Genomic DNA, 11457 nt, shown 5'->3' with positions numbered 1-11457 from the left:
TCTAGTGAAGTGGAATCTAGATGGGATTTGGTATCGGGGACACAGTACATCAATAAACTGTCTAAATCCCACTGCACTAATGGTAGATACTGGATGCACGTCTAACACCAGCATAGTTGTTATGGCCTCAGTAATCCGCTTTGTAACTGGGTGACTGCTGTCATACTAACACACATTGAGGGTAATTCTGAGTTGATCGCAGCCGGAAATTTTTTAGCAGTTGGGCAAAACCATGATCACTGCATGGGAGGCAGATATAACATGTGCAGAGAGTTATGGGCCCTACACACATGCCGATATTACAGCACGATATGAACGATCTCGTTCATTAATGAACGAGATAACGTTCAAATCGTGCAGTGTGGAGTCACCAGCGATGAACGATGCGCGGCCCCGCGCTCGTTCATCGCTGGTGACATGTCGGCTGTGCATGCAGGCCAATATGGACGAGATCGTTCATATTTGCCTGCACGTCTATGGAGCCGGGTGATGGGGGTAGTGAAGAAACTTCACTACCCCCGTCACTGCCCCCCCCCCCCCGCCGCCGCATCGGCTGTCGGGCACCTCAGCGGCACATCGCCTAATGCGTAGGGCGCTTTAGATTTGGGTGGGGTGTGTTCAATCTGCAATCTAAATTGCAGTGTAAAAATAAAGCAGCCAGCATTTACCCTGCACAGAAACAAAATAACCCACCCAAATCTAACTCTCTCTGCACATGTTATATCTGCACTCCCTGCAGTGCACATGGTTTTGCCCAACTGCTAAAAAAATTCCTGCTGCGATCAACTTGGAATTACCCCCATTGAACCAGGTAAAGCCCTAGTCACACATTACGACAGGTAGACCCCCAGTCACACATTACGCAAGGTAGAGCCCCTGTCACACATTACGCAAGGTAGAGCCCAGGTCACACATTACACAAGGTAGAGCCCCATTTTACACATTATGCCAGGTAGATCCCCATTTTACACATTACTCCAGGTAGTGCCGCTATCACACATTACACCAGGTAGAGTCCTCTTTTACACATTACCCCAGGTAGAGTCCCCTTTTACACAGTATGGCAGGCGGTATCCAGTTGATAGATAGACAGTGTCTAGTTAGTCAATAGATATACACCATATGTTAGACAGACATTAGGTTGACAGGGTTAAAAGGTCGACATGAAAAAGGTAGACAGTACAAAAGGTCGCCAGGGTCAATAGGTCAACATGAAAATGGTTGACAAAAAAGATAGACAAAATTTTTGTTTAAATTCAAACATGTTTTTGGACTATTTCATACCTTCTCTATCCATGTCGGCATAGAGTCAGTTACAAACCTTGTGGCGAGCGCTGTGAGCCACCGGGCTCGAAGCGTGGACAGCGAAGTGAGCCCTGTGAGGGTATGCCTTTCTACAATTGGGGTCCCAGATGACAAAACTATCCACACAAACCACAAAAATGCAAAAAACATGGTGTCTACCTTTTTTTGTGTCAACCATTTTCATGTCGACCTTTGACCCTGTCTATCTTTTGTACTGTGTACCATTTTCATGTCGACCTTTTGACCCTGTCGACCTAATGTCTGTCTAACATATGGTGTCTATCTATTGACTGTCTATCTATCAACCCACACCCATGGCAGGTAGAGTCCTATTTTACACATTAAGGCAGGTACAGCCTCCTTTTACACATTATGGCAGGTAGAGTCACCTTTTACATACAGTATTATGCTGGAGTGACCTGGGCCTGATGCCCAGATCACTCTTATTAAGCAGCTCACGCCTTTAGCCTGCCTGACTGCAGCACTTTACAGTGACCTGGGCCTAGTGTCCAGAGGCACCCTATTCACCTGAGGGGGTGTGTGTGTGCAAACAAATTGGGCCTAGTGCCCCCTACATGTACACAGACATGAGGCATGACAATTACCCACGGGCCTAGCATCCACCTAGCATGGTGTCAGTTGGGTGACCTGGGCCTAATGCTCAGAGTCACCTTACATACCTAATGGAAGGGACACTAACTATTAGGGCCTAGTGCCCTCCATTATGCCCACAGGCCTAATGCCTGAATTATGGCCACGGGTCTAGTGCCTGCCTGCTGCGCCCCACAGGCCTGGGACCTGACTGTGCACACAGACCTTATATCCGATCCCTGGTGGCCTAGGGAGGAAAGATGTATGTACTTAGAATGGCCTACCTCACGGTGGGAGAGGCTGCAGTTGAGAGCTCCATTGGGCTCTCTTCCTTCCCACCACTGCAGGCCTCCCCTGAGTCTTCTGGCCTCTTCTGCTGCCACTGGAGCTCTTCGTCCAGCATCTTCTTACTGCTCTGCCTGCTGCACTTCTCCGCAGCGTTTTCTTTCTTCTCACCTCTGGTGGCGTCTGATGTCAGATGCCGGGGGTGGGGCCAGCTATGGCCGCTTTCCATTGGCTGCCGCTCTGTGAGCCATGATTGGCTCATGAAGGGTGCTGGATTTAAAAGGCCATGGCCTGTGCATTCCATTGGCGGCCAAAGTGGCGCTAAGTTTAAAGCATTGCAGCTGCCCATCACCGCTTCAAGATAGGTGCAGGGAGTCCATGCAAGATCCCAGCATCGGACACCCACCACAGAACTAACTGGGCTGGGATCAGACACTCAATCCCAGCGATGTGCTCTGCTGTATCCCGCAGGGGACACAGCTCCCCCATGTGCCGCTGCTCACCCAGCAATGGGAGTGGACACACCGTCCCAGCACCGGAACACAGTCTCAAAATCAGAGCGGCCAATCGGGGACAAGATACGCTCCCTCCACAAGTGTACTGTGTACAAGGCACACTCTGCACACACCTAGTTATGGCTCTGACTTCTACAGTGACTGGCGCTGCTCTTCCCAACACTTGCAGAGGACATGCAAATGGTGGAAAGAGCCTCCTTTTCCCCTACAGTATTGGAAAGGTCAGGCTTATACATCGCAACTGCGGACACACTTGGACTCTCCTTGGGGACTGGTGATATTTCTGAATGCACAGTTGGTCCCTGTGCCTGAACAAGTTTCATTTTTTAAACTCTTCTACAGGGAGGGGGCTTACATCATCATTATGAGAAGCAGAACCACCAGTCATGAATACAGACCAAAGCCTTAGCCTTTCCTTGCCACTTTGTGTAGTGAATGGCATATTGCCAATTTTACATTTCTCGTCAGCTAACATTACTTTTTTTTTCATTTATCACCATAAAATATGGCTTCTGTGATTTTACATGCCCTCTATGACATTGGCCTTACCAGATGACGTTGATGGACTTGCATTTTCAATGTCATTACTAGTGACAGAAGCTTCAGGACTAGTAGTAGTAAGTGGTTCCTGATCTTTCAATTGTTTGTAACATAGTATCTGAGGTTGAAAAAAAGACAATTGTCCATCGAGTTCAACCTATCCGTGGTCTCCTATGCATGATGAATTGTCTAAAATTTTTGACTGATGCTGATGTCAGTCGTTGCATTTTATCCCTTTTTGTAGTAACTATAATGCGTGACTATGCACCATAACCCTGGATATCCTTATCCAATGGGGATTTATCTAACCCATTCTTAAAGGTGTTGACCAATTCCGCCATTACAACTCCCTCAGGCAGGGAATTCCAAACACGTATTGTCCTTACCGTGAAAAAGCCTTTTACGACGTATTGTGCGGAATCTCCTCTCCTCTAACCTGAGCGAGTGTCCACGAGTCCTATGTGTTGATCTGGCCAAAAACAGGTCCCACGCAAGCTCTGTGTATTGTCCCCTTATATATTTGTACATGTTGATCATATCCCCTCTTAGTCTCCTCTTTTCCAATGTAAACATGCCTAGTCTTTCAAGCCTTTCCTTGTATTCCATCGTCTCCATGCCCTTAATTAGTTTAGTTGCCCTCCTCTGAACCCTTTCTTGCTCCAGGATATCCTTTTTGTAGTACAGTGCCCAGAATTGTACACAGTATTCAAGGTGTGGCCTCACTAGTGATTTATATAACAGGAGTATAACATCCTTGTCTTTTGCATCAATTCCCCGTTTTATGCATGCTAGTATCGTATTAGCCTTTTTTGCTGCAATCCTACTTTGGGAACTGCTGCTTAGTTTGCTATCTATGAGAACCCCTAAGTCTTTTTCTAGTACAGTATCCCCTAATGTTACCCCATTCAGTTTGTAGGTGTTATTTTTGTTCTTGTTACCACAGTGCATTACCTTACACTTGTCTGTGTTGAAGCGCATTCTCCATTTGGTTGCCCATGCTTCTAATTTAACTAAGTCGTTCTGAAGAGACTCAGCATCCTCCTCTGTATTTATAGCCTTACACAATTTGGTATCCATATCTATCAACACGAAGTGCGGTACAGCAACAGTGTCACACAAATGAGTCAGAAATGTGTTATTTTTTTATATCACACACCGGCGGTTACAGTGTCACACAAGTGAGTCAGAAATATATAATTGTACACACTGCAGTTTAGCTGCACCAACAGCGTTGCACAATACATGTATGAGCCAAAAATGGTAGTCAATATACTCTCTACTGCCTGAAATTTGGAGGTGTAAATAAAATACTTTAAGGAAAATTAATTGGTTTTACCTATGAACTTTACTAGGTTTGTCATGCACCTTAATGGAGCAATTCATGTTTGGAATTGAAATACATCTTCCAACACAAACATACTGTACATTAAAGAGGAAACTGGCCAATGGAGCAGAAAACCAAATAATCTCCAGACTCCTGCCCCCCTTGACCTCTCCAGACCATTTTCCAGGGTCAGATTAATAATTTGGTAGATGGAGCTACTGCTCCAGGCTTCCACATACAAATAGGCCCATTATTATGGTAGCACATTGATGACCAGCCACCTAGCTACCCACACAGTCAGCCATAAATCATTAAATTGTATGTCTAGTTTTCTCATAAAATGATGCATATTTTTTCTATTTTTAAGTATTTAAGGAGAACTTGGGGTTGATAGTGTAGGGAGTGTACACGCCCATGTAGCTCTGGAAACACCCACACAGCACTGGCCACTCCTACACAGAACTGGTCACAGGTCCTTCTCAGTATAGGCCCTAAATTCTGAATCATTACTGTCAGGCAGCACTCAAACCCAGCAGCACTGGTACTAAGCGAAAATGCAGTAAAAACTCAGTTTTGGGTTTTTTACGGCATTTCCATATGTACAAAGCCCTGGAGGACAGGGCTTCGGTGCAGAGAGTAATGCCAGAGAGAGGAATGCTTCTCTCTGCATCCTTCCTGAGTGGGATCCTCTCGGATCCCTCCCAGCACCCCCCACAGCTGTCCGCGTCATTCTGCATATGCACAGACCGACTCCCAGGCCATAAACTCAGAAGACCAGTAATCGACCCTGAACGCAAAGGACAGCTCTAATCAGGAGAGCTGTCCTTTGCAGCACTAATCGCATATGTTAGTACATATGCGATTAGTAACAATGCGATGTGTAGCGGAAATGTTTCAAGTATGCTTAATACATCCTGCCCAGAGAGAGAGAGATTTTGCTACAGTAAATAGATTCTACAACTCTATGCTTATGTCACAATTTGGATATGTATTCATTATAACATTTACTTTATTAATATTTAATTTATATTAATAGCTATCATTATGACATTGAAACATTAAGGCTTAATGTATATATATTTTTTCTACTACGCACATTGGGCAGATTCTTAATAGTACAATTATGCTGCCGCAAATTACATTTTTTGACTCAGAGCATGTGCAAAAATCTGCTACTGTAACAGCTGCTGGGATTTCTATAGAGACGCCCACGAGAGCCTTTACAGCTGCTGCAACTGTGTACACATTTACAGCATCGATGCAGATCCAGGAAACATGAACTCCTTGACTGAGTCTGTGGACACTCAGAATGGCTGCCGCAACTGAAGCACCCGAGACGTGCTTCCTGCACACATTCAGCCGCAGATACAGGCTCTGGAAGCAGTCCCAACATGCCCGCATTTTGGCCCCCACTCCCCGTTACCTCTCACAAAGTGGCTGCTCCTTGTCAGTCACTTGCGAATTAATCCTCACTGTGACTGTAATCATGATTCAGTTGCCACACTTGCGCAATGCGGCAGTGATATATGCACAGACTACTGATAATCACTCAATTGCGAAAATTGCTTATATCTATGAATCCAGCTCATCGACCCCACACTAATACGTTGGCAGTATCAGAGTGGAGATTGAAAAGGCTGTGAAAAAAAAAGTAATAGATGTGTAACCTTTTCATAGCATGAAGCAAAAAATCAGTGCCACTGTCTACAGGTCTAGGATTTCCAGAGCCGGCCTTAGGCATAGGCAAACTAGGCAATTGCATAGGGCATTTGATATGCCTAGGGGCATCATCAGCTTCTGCTGATTAAAATGATATGCAGCATGCCTATATTCTGTATGTAGCATTTCAAATGCAGATACAGCCACAGTCTCACAGTATATAGGCATGTTGCATATCAGTTTAATCAGCAGAAGCTGGTTGTGCATCCTAGCCACATAGCAATGCAAATAAGATGTATTTTCATTAAAAAAAGGTGCCCGACGTTAGCATTGATGCAAGATTTGTGAGGACACATCTGTATCCAAGCAGAGGCAGAGGTCACAGTGTTAGTGGAAGTGTGAGTGCAGTGTGCATGTGACTCGTTTGTTTGTGCAGTAGTGTTCGGAATATGTGTAAGGAGCATTATGTGTGTCATGTAAAAATGCATTAATAATGTGCAACCTATGTGTAAAGGGCCACTATGTGTGTCATTATGTGTATAAGGGCAATTTTACTGTGCGGCATATGTGCAACAGGGTACTACTGTATGTGTGTCATTATGTGTATAGGGGCAGTAATAATGTGCAGCAAATGTGTAGGGGGCACTATGTGTGTCATTATGTGTATAAGGGCATTAATAATGTGCGGCATATGTGTAAGGGACATTATGTGTAAAAGGGCATTAATAAAGGTTGTCATAATGTGTAAGGTGCATTATGTTTATAAGGACATTAGTGTCTCATATGTGTAAGGGGCATTACTGTGTGGTATTGTGTATAAATGCATTACTAATGTGTGGCATTATGTGTATAAGGTGCTCTACTATGTGGCGTTGCATATAGAAAGGGCACTACTGTGTCGTCTAATGTGAATAAAGAGCAATTCAGTGTGATGTAATGTGAATAAGGGGCTCTACTGTGAGGAGTAACGTTTCTAAGGTAAAGTGATACTACTGTGGGATGTAATATGAATTATGGACACTATCGCAAGATAAAATGTGAATAAAGTTGCAGTACTGTGTGGCGTAATTGGAATTGGGGTTACTATTGTGTGGCCATGCCCCTTCCCAGCAAGAAGATGCCCCTTTTTGGGCTGTGCATCAAATGTGCGAACTGTTCCTATTTAAAATATAGGGGGTACAAGGGCTGCTATGGGTGAGGGGTGATGGTGCTGGGAAAGAGGTGCAAGGTCAGAGGCAGAACCAGCGGTGGTGCTAGGGGTCATCAGCCAAAATCTTGCCTAGGGCATCATATTGGTTAGGGCAGGCTCTGAGGATTTCTGATACAAGGTATGCAATTTACATACAGTTCTAATAATCAGAGGATCAATACACTATGGGAGTCTTATATAATTATTGTCAGATCCTGGCTCTTCACCAGCTGGTAGATGCAATATTATGTATACTGTGTATGTATATGTACCTGAAGGCCGAGACTCTTAATCTGGATTGGCACTCCTCCCCACCTGTCCTTGATGTTTTTAAATAGGGACCTACAGTAGCATTAGCTAACTGCATAGTCTGTATAGCAAAAGCCACAGGTAAGATCTTCATGCATTTATAATTATATAGCAAGTCAGTTGTAGGGGGTTTCCATAAATGCATATTCTATATGCTGGCCACATGCAACACCAGCCTCTGGTTGCTTGAGGGACAGTAAAAGTCGCTGTAGGGGCCAGGCTCTGGGATGGACAACCTGGTGGTCAGTGATGAGGACAACCTGGCTTAGGCATGAGTGAGCCTCCTTATAGTGGTCTGTGGCAAGAAGCTGCGGCCCTACTTGGACAAAATAGTCAGGATTCAGGAGGATCATAGATCCCTTCCCTGATGTGAGGAAAGTAAGGTGCAAGTGCAGCAGCAGTGCCCAGTAGCAGAGCCCAGCAAAGACCAGTAGCAGTGAGCAGCACTAATAGAGGGATTATGTGTATCTGCCACTATTGGGGGTATTATGTGTATCTGCACTATACTGGGAACATTGTGTGTATCTGGCACTATACTGGGGTCATTATGTGTATCTGGTACTATACTAGGAGCATTGTGTGTAACTGGCACTATACTGGGGCATTACATGTATATGATACTATACTTTGAGCATTACATGTAACTTTCACTATACTGGGGCATTATTTTTAACTGGCACTATTCTGGGGCATTATGTATAACTGGCACTATACTGTGACATTATGTGTATCTGATACTATACTTGGAGGATTATGTGTAACATGCACTATCCTGAGGCATTATGTGTAACTGGCACTATACTGGGGGGTGATATTATAGGGAGGTGATAATACAGTATATATATTTATACAGAGCCAACCTTGCTACAGTATATTCGAATATCATACTGAACCTTCTAAAGCATCTATTATTCACTGTATAATCTTTGTAGGAGTGAAAGAGGAGTGATGAATCCACTGATATCTAGGACTTCTCCCCACTGGAGTGGGAGAATGTCCTTCTCCCCTAGGACCTTCTCCCCACTGACACAAATTACTGATGGGAGATCAGTGATTTGTGCCAGTTGGGAGAAGGTTTTGTTTTTTCTTTTTACTTATTTAATTTTGCAGCAGATGAGTGACTCATTATCTGCAGTTTTGCAACCCGGCATGTTGCCGGGTAGGGAAGCTAGTTCTCAGGGTCCAATGCTGGATCACACCTGGGAGGACCCATTTACAATTCCCAGGTGCGACCTGTCATTTGCGATCTGAAAGCGGTATAAGTAAGACTCAAGTGATAAAAAAAAACAGTCATGCAGAAAGACATTTAATGTAACTTATCCGGGATGCGGTCAAGATGCCGCCGGCCGGAATCCCGGCAGTCGAAATACCGATGCCGGAATCCCGACCGCCACAATCCCGACATATTCTCCCTCCGTGGGTGTCCACGACACCCATAGAGGGAGAATATAATAGTGTGCCGAGCGTAGCGAGGCACCGTGCCCGCAGCGTGGCAAGCGAAGCGAGCCCGCAAGGGGCTGCGTTCCGCTCGCCACCCCTGTCGGGATTGTGTGGTCGGGATTCCGGCATCGATATTTCGACCGCCGGGATTCCGGCTGGCGGCATTTAGTACTGATCCCACTTTTCCACATCATCAAATTGTAAGGGGATTTATTTTTAATTTAATACTTACTAGGCAACAAGTGCAGGGTAATACCAGGAAAATGGAAAGAAATCATAAGAACAATTAAATAAATGAAACATTTGCCTGTCACATAACAGAACCAGTATGAAAGCTTTCTCTGTGTTTCCATTGCTGTCATAAATTAATATGGCTATAAAGTCTGTGAAAATGCTGCTCGGTGCAAGATGAATTTGATTTTTAAAAATAATTAGCCAATAATGACCTACATCAGAATAAGTGATGACAAGGAAACTGCTGAGATATAAAACTTTAATTTATCACTCATAAATATAGACTACAGAATGAAACTAATATAAAACTATTTTAATTAGTACAGGATACTGTAGTTATTTCAAGTCATCCATTGATCAGGGCCGTAACTATGGGGGGCGCTAAGGGGGCATGTGCCCCAGGTGCAGGATTTGAGGGGGTGCTGAGGAATAACAGAGGAGCAGGGTTTTTTTTTTTAATGGGCAGTGCTGTGCTGCTCCAGTGAGACAGCAGATGGCTTCCAGGGCAGTGTCTGCAGCTGTGCGTACCTGGGATCTCTCCTATGCCGGCTACTGCCTTAAACTTTCTTCTTTGCCATGCAGTGCTGCAACTAGCGTGTTGTGCACTGTGCAAGCAATAGAAGCGAGCTGTTGGTGCTGTGTTTTTCAACAGGCTATGATCCCGGCTGCCTGCCCAGCACCAACCTGGGTATAATAAGCTGCTGGCTACACACCATTGAGAGGACACGCTGCCCCAGGCTTTTGCTTGTTAACAGGTGCAGTCACTGATGTTACAGAAATTAAAGGCTCACTTTGCTAGTTTCCACTGTCAAGTGGATAGCTAAGAGCCTGGACAACCTCCAACTCTCACTGAGTATCACTACAGCAGCTTTGTGGTGAGTTTAAGGACAGACTTTATTATCGAACTCCCAGTTAGCAGTATCAACCTCCGCTTTACCTCCCAGATGGGGGTATTTGGTGTAGCTTCTAGGGGGATGTAGTGTAGTGATGTAGTGTACCTTATAGGGTATGTAGTGTAGTAATGTATTGCAGTATATAGGGGCATGTAGTGCACTGATGTGATGTAGAATAGAAAGTGATGTAGTATAATGATGTAGTGTAGCATATGGGGTATGTAGGGCAGTGTACAGTGGCATGTAGTGTAGTGATTTAGTGTACCATATAGGGTATGTAGTATAGTATAGAATGTGGCAGCAGAATGTCAGGGAAATTATTCAGATGCAAAACTAAAGCTGGGTTCACACTGGAATGATGTTACACACTGGGTACACACTGAAACGATGTTACACACTGGGTACACACTGGAGCGGGCCAACATATCGGAACCTGGTTACACATTGAGCGATGTTAAGGAAGGATGCAATTATCACTGTTCCATCCTTGATTAGCATGTTGGCACTAGCGATATTGTGCCTAATTCAGACCTGTTGGCACTAGCGATATTGCGCCTAATTCAGACCTGATCGCTGTTCGATGCGCAAGCAAGCAGCATTTGCAAGTGTGTGAACAAAATACAAGCGTGCAAACAGACAGAAAAACATGCCCATCTTGCACGAGTGCACACAAATGTGCCGCATTGCACAAAACAGGTGTTTACTATTTTGAATCGCATGGGAGCAATGCGTTCGCAAGGTTACGAATTGCATCGCTTGCAACGTAGAGCTTGTCATACATGTGTATTGCATTCACTAGCTTGCAAATAATTGCACAATGGGGGGGTTTCAACATAAATAAAACAATCACACTAAGGAATTGTAATGTGATTGATTGATCAATTAAGTGATCAAACACTGCAAAATTAAGAGTTTGACAACCTAATTGCTCAATAAGTGTCAGCAATTTAGGCAACACACATACTGTTTGCACAAAATATGTTTGTTGTTCTATTTGCACAATACACTTAATACCGTTTAGAAAAAAACCTAAATATTCAAATAGGTCGTCTTTTAAAAAAGTGATGTGGTAACCCCCCCCCCCCCCCCCCCCACCAGAAAAAGGAAAAAGACATACAGTAAATGAAATGTAGCAAAAACAGACAGATAAAAAGGTACAATGGGGGTAATTCC

This window comes from Pseudophryne corroboree, chromosome 1, assembly GCF_028390025.1.
Source record: "Pseudophryne corroboree isolate aPseCor3 chromosome 1, aPseCor3.hap2, whole genome shotgun sequence".
Classification (NCBI taxonomy): Eukaryota; Metazoa; Chordata; class Amphibia; order Anura; family Myobatrachidae; genus Pseudophryne; species Pseudophryne corroboree.
This window is presented reverse-complemented; position numbering follows the sequence as displayed.